This window comes from Pteropus alecto, unplaced genomic scaffold, assembly GCF_000325575.1.
Source record: "Pteropus alecto unplaced genomic scaffold, ASM32557v1 scaffold276, whole genome shotgun sequence".
NCBI lineage: Eukaryota > Metazoa > Chordata > Mammalia > Chiroptera > Pteropodidae > Pteropus > Pteropus alecto.
In genome coordinates this window covers 604,363-618,099 of record NW_006438074.1, presented here as the reverse complement: position 1 = coordinate 618,099, position 13,737 = coordinate 604,363, and the positions used below count along the sequence as shown (strand labels likewise).

The 13,737-nt window shown below is 34.4% G+C and overlaps 1 protein-coding gene across 1 annotated transcript in view; it reads right to left on the bottom strand.

The window, feature by feature from the left end:
* The window catches only part of MNAT1 (MNAT1, CDK activating kinase assembly factor), a 175,748-nt gene that overhangs the window by 81,938 nt on the left and 80,073 nt on the right, over positions 1-13,737 (bottom strand). The window lies entirely within an intron of this gene.

Here is a 13,737-nt window from a genome sequence, read left to right as displayed (position 1 = left end):
GCTTGCGGGTGAATAAAAAAAAAAAAAAAAAAAAAAAAAAAAAAAAAAAAAAAAAAAAAAAAGCAGGAGGGCAGGTAAGATTAATAATACTAATGCTGAATATTTACATACAAGTTTATTTAATGGTACAAAATACACTTCAATCACAAGATTTTATTAATATGATTATAGATATAGAAATCTAGCACCAGAAACATTTCAAAACAACTCACAATATTGACTTCAGGTATATTCTAAAAAGTCTGATTCCATTAATAACATTCATTTTTAGAGCAGAATATAACTCAGAAAGACTATAACATACTGAAGAAATTTTGAAAGAATGTTTGTTGTTTATTTGCATTAGCACCATTCAATTTAAATTTATGTTTATGATCCCCCCAAAATATACTGTCAAAATATGATTTAGAAAAGGCACTGATATTTTCTTATGAAAATGTAAGACCCAGAAATCAAAAGTTCCAGCAAAATAATCTATAATTGTGTTTATACTACATGAATGATTTGCTGTTTCTCAAAAACAATGTAGAAATTCAGTAATTCTCAAATGTGAAAAGTATTTCCATGTGCTCAACAAGAAAACTACCCAAACAAACAATGCTTAAACAATTTTTTATTATTTTTATTTCCCTGCCATCTGTTTTAGTCCTTTTTTTCTTGGTCTAACTCACTTTCTTTCTGTTGCATGCCTATTGCTCACAGTAACACTTCTAGAAGAATAAGGCAGCAAAATTAGATACATATACCTAATTGGGAACTCTAGTCCCAGATGTTACTTGACAATGACACAGCCCAGAGCTAAATATTTATGAACATAAACTTCTAAAAAAAAAAAAACTACTACACGCCTCCAATGCAAATATTAAATATACTACAGTATGTTTTACGGTCTTAAAGATCATTCATTATTCATCAAAAGTAAAATATATTAAGATCATATATTCCTTAAGAAAAGTCAATACTTTTCATTCCAACAAGCCTTATTTTGATATATGTGTTATCGGACAAATACATAGAAAATAAATATATATAGGTATATGTGTATAAAATCTCATAAGGCAAAAGAAAATTCTGAAAGCAATAGTATATAATGCCACAATGTTAAAAAAACAAAAAACATAAAATTAAAACACTATTAACATTTCTCACTGGCAAAGATGCTTATGTAGCTAGCCCCTCCTCAAACAGCTATTACTGAATTATAGGGCTGTGAAAACTTAAAGAAAAAGGTAAACATACAAAAATAAGTTTAGGCTATAAGTATTTTAAAACTCAATGAAAATCTATAAAATTTTTCTTTGAAATTTACCTCTTTAAACTAAAACCTAAAAGGATAACAAAATCAAGAAAGTTAAAGCCCCTCTAAAATGCAGAAAGACAAAGAGAAAATCTTGAAAGTGGAAAAGGAAAAATGGCTCCTGATACAGGGAGCCCAAATAAAATTAAATGACATCTTATCAGAAAGCACAGACGTCATAATGCAGTGGGACAATATACACAAAGTGCCGAAAAGAAAATACTATCAACCAAGAATTCTTTATCCAATTAAATTATACAACACAACAGAGGTAAAATAAAGACATTCCCAGATAAACAAACACTGACTAATCTGTTGCTAGCAGATATACATTACGAAAAAAAAAAAAATACAAGAAATCTTTCAGACTAAAAGGAAATGACAGTGGGAATTTCTCACAAAGAAATAAAAAACGCCGATATTCATAACGGCATTATTCACAGTGGTCAGGACATGGAAGCAACTTAAGTGTCCTACGATAGATGATTGGCTAAAGAAGCTGTGGGACATATATACAATGGAATATTACTCAGCCATAAGAAGAGATGAAATATTGCCATTTGTGACAACATGAGTAGAACTCGAGATAATCATGCTAAGCGAAATAAGCCAGACAGAAAAAGTTGAAAACCACATGATATCCCTTACAGTGGGATATAAACCTAAAAGCAACAGGACAAACAAACAGAGACTCATGGACATGGTCAATAGACTAGTGATTACCACAGGGTATGGGGAGAGGGGCAGGGGGAGGAAAAAAAAGAAAAGGAAAATCTAAAGGCAAAGAAAACTGTAGACCAATCTCCCCTTGAATACAGACACAAAAAAATCCTTAATAAAAATATTAAGGTGTTGAATAAATATATAGCAGAATTTATCACAGGAGTGTAAAAAATTTAACATTTCAATATGAATTAAATTCACTGCATTGACAATGTAAAGAAAAATCATAATCAACAGATGTAGTAAAAAAAGCACTTGACAAAATTCAACACCTACTCATAAGTTTTTAAAATTTCCACATACTGAAAATAGAAGAAACTTTCTTCAGTCTAATTGAAGATATTCATGAAAATCCTACAGATAATATGACATATAGTATTAAAAGACTAAATGATTTCCCCCTTAGATAGGGAATGACACATTGCAATATGGCGAGAAAATTAAATAAAAGCCAAAATAGAAAATGTAAAACTGTCTCTACAAGCAAATTATACGGTTGCCTAAAAAGAATCTGAAAGCAACTACTAAAAAAAAGTAAAATGACTGCATGCACAACACACAAGGTCAATAAAAAATATATACACTAGGAGTAAACAATGAGAAACTGAAATTTGAAATAACTATCTCCTCGAAAACAATATCCAAAAACATAAAATGCTTAGAAACAAATTTGACGAAGTGTTAAGACTAACCACCAAGAACTACAAATGCTGCTGAGATAAGTTAAATAGGCCTTAAATAAACAACGAGGTATACCATGTTCATGGAATACTCAATATTGTTAACATCTCAATTCTCTGCCAAATTGATCTATAGATCCTACAGAATCCCAATCATAATCTCACCAAGACTTTTTGTAAAGTGTAATAAACTGACTCTAAAATTCTGAAGAATATACAGAAAGCAATTCTGGAAGAAAAAAGTGGAAGACTTATACTACCTGACTTCAAGAATTTTTATTAAACTGCAGCAATCAAGACAGTGAATTATTGACACAGAACAGAACAGAAATAGACCCACATTTATATACGGTCAATTGATTTTAAACAAAGGCCCCAAATGTGTATAAACAATGTAATGGAGAAAAGAAAGTCTTCTGAACAAATAGTGTTGGAACAACCAGATGTTCGTATGCAAAAAAAAATGAACCTCAACATGTATTCCTTATACAAAAATTAACCCAAGATAGATCAGGACTGCTCTGCAAAAGCAAAAACTATAAAGCTTCTAAATAGGAGAATATCTTTCTGACTTTAATTAAAAGGTTCCTTACGCAAGACACAAAAAATAATAACCTTAAAAGAAAAAAAATCCATAAATTAGACTTCATCAAAATTAAAAACTTTGCTTCATCAAAAGATACCATTAGGAAAATAAAAAAGTGAACAATGGACTGAATGAAATTATTTGTAAAAAAGATATCTTGACAAAGGACTTATATGCGATATATTTTAAAACGTTTTACAAATCAATAATAAAAGAATAAACACAATTTTTTTAAATACACAAAAGATTTAGAGACATCACAAAACATATAAAAAAGGCAAATAAGTGGAAAAAAATGCTCAAAACTATTAGTTCTCAGGAAATATAAGATTACAATGAGATACATTAAGCACCCACCAAAATAGCTAAAATTTAAATAATGACAAAATAATGAAGTAATCAAAACTCACATTATTGGTGAAAGTATAAAATTGTACAGCTGCTATGGAAATAAGGATTGACATTTTCTTCTAAAATTAAATAAATAAGTACCCTATAAAAAAGCAATTCTACTCATATGTATCTAAGAGAATTTAAAATATGAGTTCACATAATAACTTATATAAGAAAGTTCATGGCAGCTTTATTAATAACAATCAAAACCTATAAATAGCTCAGGTATTAATGAACAAGAGTGGTGTTAAATAAACTGATAGTCAAACAAATAGAATACTACATAGCATCAAAATATTATGCTGCTTCTCCTTCATATGACCATTTTGCAATAACAAGAACTAGACAAACCATTCCCCACATTAAGCAACTAGAAGACTGACAAAATGTAAGAATCAATGTTTTTTAGCTAATGCAGGCCTGTGACTTCCAAGGGAAGGGAAGCGAATGAGGTGAGCCCTAAATTGTCCCAGCTTACCGTATGGAGGCTCTTTCCAGGCCATGGTATATGTAAGGGAAACCCAAACAAAGTCTGGGAGTCAAGGAAGTTGAGATCAGACTTCAGAGCTATTAGGGTGGCTATAATTTACAGGGCAGATTACCACAGAAGAAAATGCTATACAGAGAGAAAATTCTAAAGCAAGAGTCAGAAAACATTTTCTGTAAAGGGCAGATAAATATTTTAGGCTTTGCAGTCCACATGATCTCTGCCATACATACTCAACTCAGCCATGAAAGCAGACAAAGACAATACATAAATGAATGAGTATGGCTATGTTCCAATAAAACTTTAGTTACAATAACAGGTGGTAGGTGGGACTTGGCCTGCAACATGTAATTTGCCTACCTCTGCTCTAGAGATCCTAGAGTGATGTCCTCAATTTTTGTCTAAGTAATAATGATCCACACATCAGAGAGTGTAAACTACTCAAGGCCAAGAAAATAACCTGGAAACCAAGCAAATCCCAAAGCTCACACAGGACCAGAATAGTTCTCAAAAAACAAGGTAAAAAGGCCTCTCAATTCATGGGGCATCAGGCACAGTGCTCAAAATGATATCATTGTGAAAGTGGAGCTAAATTAGCCTAACATTAAAGTCTGCTCTTGTATGCTCTAAACAATCCTTAAAAGCAATCCTTGCAAGGATCTACCAGGTTACAGGTAACTTAACTGCATTCCCAAACAAAGTCTGAAAATATTTAATGGAATACCATAAATTACCAGGTATTCAAAAACAAGGCAGAAATATATGACCCACACCAGGAGAAAACTACTCAGTCAATAGAAGCAGACTAAGAAATGGCAAAAATGATGAAATTAGCAGACAAGGATGTTAAAACAGCTATTATAAATTCACTCCACATGTTCAAGAAGGTAGAGAAAAAAACACGAACATGATGAGGAAAGAAATGGAAGATACAAAAAAAGACCCAAATGGAGTATGCAGAGACTTAAAACACATACTACCTAAAGTGAAATATATAACAAGTGGGATAAAAAGCATATCAGACACTAGCAAAGTAAAGATCAATGAATTTAAAGGCACATCAATAGTAGCCACCCAAAGCACACAGAAAATAAGGCTACAAAAATTACAAAGCATTGATAAACTGTGTAACAATATCAAGCAATAAAACTGATATGTAATTAAAATCAGAGGAAGGTAGATGAAAAGAACTGAAAAGTATATGAAGAAATAATTTTCCAAATTTGCTGAAGATAAATTTAAATTCAATCATATCAATAACTGCCTTAAAACAATAAAGGGAGATTATCAAATTTCATGAAAAAGCAAAATCCAACTGTATGTAAACAATTTTAAGAAAGCAACTCATACCATAAAATCACTATTCAAAATAAAGTTAGAATGGTTATATTAACATCAGAAAAAAAGTAGTAGTTACAACGCAGAATATTACCAGGAATAAAGATGTATATTTCATAATAACGAAGATGTCAAAGTATCAAAAAAAGGTAACAATCTTATGTCTATGCAGTTAAAAACAAAGCTTGAAAATTTATAGTGCAAAATTTATTTTTTTAACCCTACAATTATACTAGAATATTTCAACACTACTCTCTCAATAATTGAGAGAAAAAAAATTAATATGGAAACAGAAGACTAAACAATATCAATTAACTTGACCTAGTTCACAATCACAGAACACTCTGCCCAAGAACAGAATACAAATTCTTTCCAAGTTCACAAGTTAAAAAGTCTCAATACAGCAAAGATGTCTGAAACCATATAAAGTGTTTTCTCTCACTACAGTGGAATTAAACTTGAAATTAGTAGCAAAACGGTTATTTTGAAAATCTGAAAATATTTAGACATTAAACAACACATTTCTAAATAACTCATGGGTCAAAGAAGAAATCAAAAACAAAATTACACAATTATTTGAACTAAATGAAAATGAAAACACAACTGTGATGACCACATGAATGCGCCTCTCAGCTCTCCAACTGCAGAAGCTTAATGGACCAAGAGTCCCTGCTGCTGCACTCTGATATCCATCTCCACATTTGCACCAAGTCCATGATTTTCCTCCATGATTTCTACAGGCTGCGTCTAGCCAAAGACTAAGTGAGGCAAGAATACCAAAGCAGTTCCGTACTTAGGTGGTGCAAGACTCCTATGTCGGAAAACTTTGCCACGACTCCCCAGCCACCTTGCCAAACTTAGAAATATACTGTAGGATGAGATGCTTCGACTCAACCTTTCTTCTTTCTTCACTTGGGGTTAAACCTACATTACAGTCTGATGACTCTCTCAGCCTCCTATAGCTGCCTCATTTTTTCTCTATATTTCTTGCACATTTAAACTCTTCTTGGTAACTGCTTCTCGAAGGACTCAAACTATCAAGACAACATGTCAAAATGTGTTAGATGCAATTAAAGATATGGTTAAAAGAACATTTATAATGTTAAGTGTCACAATAAAAAATCAGAAAGGTCTCAAATCAATAATCTAAATTTCTACCTTTAGAAACTAGAAAAGGAAATTATAGCCCAATTAAGGAGAATGAAGAAAATAAAGAGAAGTATAGCTGGAATGAATAACAAAAAAACTACAGAAAAGTAAATCAATAAAGTAAAAAAAAATGATTCAACAGAATTCAAATTTTCATCTATACTATGTGTCAGTCTCTACATTTAGTAAATAATATTAATAAATCCACATAAAAACTGTCATTTGAAATTTCACCCTTCCATGAACCTAATGCTGAATTTTGTCACAAGAATAAGTGTTCCATCACATACTAAGTTATATGAATCTCAACATGCATTAAAGTAATTGGATCACCTACCTCATGTCATACAAAAAAAAAAAATCAATTCCAGGTGGATAATAGAAAAATAAAATAGTAATGACATAAAAGGCACTCTTAAGAGAGTAGAACAAAGAAGCCACAGTGTGACAAAACTCATTTACAACACATGACTAATAAAAGGCTTAAGTCCAGAACATATATAGAACTCCTACGTAAGAGCGAGAGTATTAAACAGTCATTTCACAAAAATAGGACAACCACTGCTCACCTTCATTAGTGATCAGTGAAATACAATGCATATTAAAATCACAAAACACTACTAAATACCCACCAGAACAGTTAAACTGGAAAAGACAGAAAATCACAAGTGTTGGCAAGAACATGGAATAACAAAAACACTGCAGGTAAAAGAACAACTGGTAAAAACCACTTTGGAAAATGATTTGGCAGTATCTCCAAAAATGAGCATACATATTCACTATCACCTAGTAACTCTACTTTTAGGTATATAAATAGCTACCAAAAAAATGTATGTACATGTGCACCAAGGAATGCATTAAAACGTTAGCATAATTCATAATACCAAAAACTCAAAATAATCCAAAAGTCCATCAACAGTGGAATGAATAAATAGCAATATAGCAATTGACCTTTGAACAACACGGGTGATGAGGGAGGTTAACCCCAAGGCAGTCTCCGCAAATAACTTTTGACTTCTCAAATTTACATTGTACTTTCATATCCATGGGAAATTGATTCCAGGACTGCCCACAGATACTAAAATCCACGGATGCTTCAGCCTCTTATATAAAATGGCATAGATCAATGCACACAGTTGGATATCTATAGACTCTCAACTGCAGACCAAAAACACCACATGTATTTATTGAAAAAATCAGTGTATAAGTGAACCTGTTGTTCAAGGGTCAATTGTATACTCCTCCAGTGGAACATTATCCAACAATGAAAATGAAAAAACCTACAGCTATACGTAAAAGCCTGGATGAATCTCACCAATATAACATGGACAGGGAAACATTAATCAAGTTAAGGTATATATGCTTAGACATTAAGGCTATTTATACAAGTGCAAGAAAGAAAATGCCATAAAGTCGAGAGTGACTACTTTTGGAAAAAGTAACTGGGTGCCAACCAGGTAAGAAGAGTCATGAAGAGGGTTCCTAGAGCACTGACAATACTTTTTCTTTCTTTTACATGACTGATGGTTACACAGATATTCACTTTGTGATAATTCACTGAGCTATATGGTTTGGTTCCGTGCACTTTTGTTTGTATACATTATATTTAACAAAACAAAAGGTTATAAGACAGTGGAAAAGGGAAGAAGGAAGAAAATAATACGGTCACAACACTTTCTGGAAAGATATCCAATGTATTAAATTAAATGCTAAGATCAAATGAAACACTGGTGGCAAATAAGCACATGAAAAGATGCTCAACATCATTATCATCAGGGAAATGTAAATTAAAACAGTAATGAGATGCCACTACACACCTGTTAAGAATGCTTAAAATATTTTTAAAACTCATAATACTGAGTGCCAAGTGCCAGCAAGGATGCAGAGCAATGGAAACACTGGTATAGTGGTGGTGGGAATGTAAACTGGTACAGCAACTTCAAAAAACAGTTTGGCAGTTTCGTATAAAACTAAACAAACCCTTACTATCTAAATCGCCAATCTCATTCTTAGTAATTCTAAGAGAAATGAAAACTTACGTGCACACACAACTGTATGCAAAAGTTTACAGAAACTTTATTCATAATCATAAAAAAAAAAAAAAAAAAAGGGAAAAGACCCAAATGGCCTTCAAATGATGAATGGATAAAGAAACTGGTTAATCCATGCAATGGTATACTACTTAACAAAGAGGAACAACTATGGATACATGCAACAATATGAATAATCTCAAATGTTTGTTGCTAAAACAAAACTAGACCTAAAAGAATAGATCATTAGTTGCAAGGTCGGGGGTGGCGGGGGTGGGGGGCAATGTTTAGGGGCAAGGTTGACTATGAAAGGGTAGCACAAAGAAATTTAGAGGAGTGATGGAACTGTTCCATATTATGATTGCAGTGGTAGATACACAACTCTGTATTTGTCAAGACCCTGTACTTCACAAAGAATGACCTTTACTACATATGAATTTTTACATGAATTTTAAAAACTTTAAAAATACCATGGTCACAGTAATATCACAGATAAATAGAAATATCAATATGCTAAATTTATCATAAAATTCCCTCAAATTCAGGAATCCTAAAAATGTGTATTACCTAGTTATACATTTTGTACATTATACACACACACACACACACACACACACACATTTTAAACCTCCAAATAATCGTATAAAGTTAAAATTATTACCTCAACTTTAACAATGAGGAAACAAATTCAGAAAGAATAAAGTAGTATCTTATAGCCCATGGATACACATCTGTTAAGTGGTGAAGCTAGAGTTTAATCCCATTGTATCTGAGTCTTCCTATGCTCATTTTCTTCCCTTTACACTTTACTGCCTCTTAATTAAAAAGTTTTGGTAATTCCTGAATGAACAGTGTTTTTCTTTACATTATGTGAAGATGTGTTAATATCTCCTACATTTACTAAGTTTAAAACTGATCATGAGGGAGAAGGAAAAAAAAATGGCATAGATGATAGAGGCTCTGTTCATCTCTCTGGCGACCAATTCAAAGTTGTGACGGAAACAAGGAGCAGCAGCAAGGAAAAATCGCCTGAGATCTGGAGGAACAAGCCATACAACTAAAGAGAAGTCCAAGAAAGCACCCTGCAACGGTAGACGATAGGACGGGGCAGGGACACAAGGCTGCCCGGTCCCAAACGGCTGAATGAGACAGAAGTTCTGGAAGCAGCGGAAGCCTCTTAAAGGGGCCGCACCCCTGAGCGGATTTTGGCGGTGACGAACCTACTCGTTATGAGCACCAGTGCCAATTTGGCTACGCATAGGGGGCACCAGAGACTTACAGGGTGACACTGTTGGAGTGAAGGCTGAGGGAGACTCACTCTGTAAAAAAGTGCCGGCAGTATTCATTATTCCCTGTTGAGCCCCCTCCTCGCTCCCAGTGCACAGACACAGCACCGCCATAGCCATGATGTCATCAAACTGGATAACAGAGGTCACTTAGCCCAGAGGATTCCCTGAAACCCCCCCCCCCCCAACTCACAGCACCACCCAAGCCACATCCTGGTATAGCCTCGGCAAGTCAGGTGCTCCTTGCTGAGCAGCACCTAGGCTCACACTAAAGGCAGCTGGCCTTGGTTTCTAGTGTGGTCTTTCGAGGCAACTATAAGCACAGCATCTGTAGATTGCTTGCTGAATCTTAACAGGTGGCTTGGACTAAGTTTGGCCTGCAGCTGAATCCCTCTCAGGACTGTGCCACTGGAAACTTACTTCACAAATCCACACTAATAAGACCAGAGACTTAGGAGCTTTGCTTAGCACATAGAAACAGACACGGAAAGGCAGCCAAAATGGGAAGACAAAGAAGCATAAATCATATGAGAGAAGAGAACAGAGATCCAGATATAATGGAGTCAAGCAATATAACAGATGCAGAGTTCAAAACAGTGGTTATAAAGATGCTCAATGAACTTAGAGGAAGTGTACATGAATTCAGTGAGAATTTAAAGAGATAAAAAACATAAAAATGGAAATGGAAATTATAAAAGGGGACCAGTCTGAAATGAAGAACACATTGTCTGAGATGAACAGTATATTAGAGGGAATTAACAGAGTGGATGAAGAAAAGGATTGAACCACCAATATAGAGGATGGGGAAGCCAAGGACACCCAATCAGAATGGCAAGAAAAATGTAACCAAGAATATAATAATAATTTAAGGAGACTATGGGACAACAGCTGTTTGAAGAAATAATGATGGAAAACTTCCCTAACCTGGTGAAGGAAATGGACATAAAACCCCAGGAAGCTCAGAGAATTCCAAAAATCAGGGATCCAAAAAGGCCCACGCCAAGACACATCATAATTAAAATGTCAAAGGTTAAATACAAAGAAAGAATATTAGACGCAGCAGGAGAAAAACAAATAATTACTTATAAGGGAAAACCCATAAGACTGGCAGCTGATTTCTCAAAAGAAACTATGCAGGACAGAAGGGCTTGGCAAAAAATATTCGACAGGATGAAGACCCAGGATCTACAAACCAAGAATAATTTATCCAGCAAAGCTATCATTTAGAGTTGAAGGACAGATAAAGAGCTTCTTAGACAAAAATAAGCTAAAAGAATTTATCACCACCAAGCTAGTACTATAGGAAATGTTGTAGGGACTTCTTTCAGAAGGAAAAACATGTATCCAAAACAGGAATAAAGAATGCCAGCAACTACATTCCTATCAATAAGTACCTTAAATGGAAAAGAATTAAGTGCTCCAACCAAGGCTGAAAGGATAAGAAACTAGACTCCTACATAAGATAAGGAAGGGGATGGAAAAAGATATTGCTTTGACGGACCTAGAAGGTATTTAAGTCAAATAGAGAAAAATAAATACTATATTATTTCACTTATATGTGGAATCTAAGGAATGGTGTCGGACAGAGGGGAGGGAGGTTTGGGGAGCTGGGAGAATGGAGTGAAGGGCTAAAGAAGTACAAATTAGTAGCTGATAGATGGTCACGGGGATGGGGAGCACAGCATAGGGAATGCATTTAGCATTAATATGTTGGCTAGGTGGAAGGTCAGAGGAGAGAGGATGCAATAGGGGGATCATTTTATGAACGATTTAGATGACTAACCAATGTACTGATACTTGAAACTAAATAAAATAATAATAATTAAAAAAAACTGATCATGAGTATTTTACAGTATTCAGGTACCCAGATAACCATAATCATATGAAATGAAGTTAAAATATGCAGCCTCTGCCTTCAAGATTTTTATAAACTAATAGCTATGACACATATGACAAACATATGACACATATGACAAACAAGGCAGGCAATTTTAAAACAAAAAAAATAGCTGAATAGGCTGGTGGGTGAGAAACATGGGTGATGTGAATACCTTACAATAACAAAATAATTCTAATTGCTTCCTCCTGTTCCCTGTATTATCTTGCCTTTCATCTCACTTACATGTAAGTATTTATGGTATATGTACACACACACACACACACACATTCGAATACAGTGTTGCTATTATTTTAAACAGCTGTTAGATTATTTAAGAACAAAAAACAAAAGTTTTTATTTTACCTTGACTTATTTCTTTTCTGATGCTCTTCTTTTATGTAGATCTGTTTCTGACCTACCTCATTTTCTTTGTCTCTAAAGAACTTCTTTTAATACTTCTTGCGAGGAAAGTCTACTGACAAAAAAATTCCCTCAATTTTGTTTGATAATCTTTATTCCTCCTCCACTTTTAAAGGATAATTTTGCAGGGTACATTATTTAGGTTGGTGGCATTTTTATCTCAACACCTTAAATATTTCACTCTACTCTGTTCTTACTTGTGTAGTTTCTGAGGAGAAGCCAGATTCAATTTTATCTTTGCTGCTCTATAGTTAAGGTTTTTTTGTCCCCCTCTGGTTTGTTCAGGACTTTTTCCTTATCTTCAAGGCTGTCTAATTTGAAAATGATAAGCACAGGTGTGAAGTTTTTTGGCATTCATCCTACTTGGGGTTCTCTGAGCTTCCTGGGTCTTTAGTGTGTTCTCTGATATTAATTTAGGGAAGTTCTGTCATTATTGTTTCAAATATTTCTTCTGTTCCTTTCTCTCTTTTTCTGGTATTCCCATTACATGCATGTTACACCTTTTATAGTTGTCCCACAGTCTCTGGAAATTCTGCCCTGTTTTTGGTTAGGTTTTTTTTTTAGTTTTTTTCTCTTTGGTTTTCGGTTTTCAAGGATTCTATTGATATATCCTCTTGCCCAAAGATTCTTTCTTCAGGTGCGTCCAGTCTACTCACAAGCCCATCAAAGGCATTCTTAATTTCTGTAGAAGTGTTTTTTTCCTCTAGCATTTCTTTTTGGTTCTTTCTTAGAATTTCCATCTCTTTGCTTAGATTTCCCATTTGCTCCTGCATGTTGTCTACTTCACCCATTAATGCTCTCTGCATATTGATCATAGCTGTTTTAAATTCCTGATCTGATAATTCCAACATCCCTACCATATCTGATGTTTTCTGCCTCTTAGTACGTCTAATAACTTTTCCTGATAGTCAAGCATGATGCACTGGTTAAAAGAAACTGCTGTAAAAACGCCTTTAGTGATGTGGCAGTAAGGTGTGGGGGGTGGCAGAGCATTTTATAGTCGTTTGATTAGGTCTCAGTCTTTTAGAGAGCTTATGCTTCTGTACTGTGAACTTATACATGCTTCTCAGTCCATCTTCCTCCCTATAGGTGGGACAAGATGTCAAGAGTGGGCTAAAGTTGTGTATTTCCTTTCTCTCATGTGGAAGGCTTAAGTGGTTGGAGTTAAGTATTACCCTTCTCCCAATCAGTTAGGCTCTGATAAAACTCCAGCAGGCTGAGCTCTGATGAAGCAGTTTCTCCTGAGGGCAAGCCTTGTTAAAAAGAACAGAATGCTCTGGCATATTTCAAAATGCTTCTTTTACCCCTTCCTCTGCCAGAAGCACACGGGGATTCTCCTCTTGGAGTCACTGAAAGAACCTGGTAGAGATGCAGGTGGTAAAACAAAAATGTGGAGATCCTCTGAGGACTGGCTCCTCCTGAAGTTTTCAATTCTTAGAGTTGTCCACATTGAGCCTCTACAACTTGTC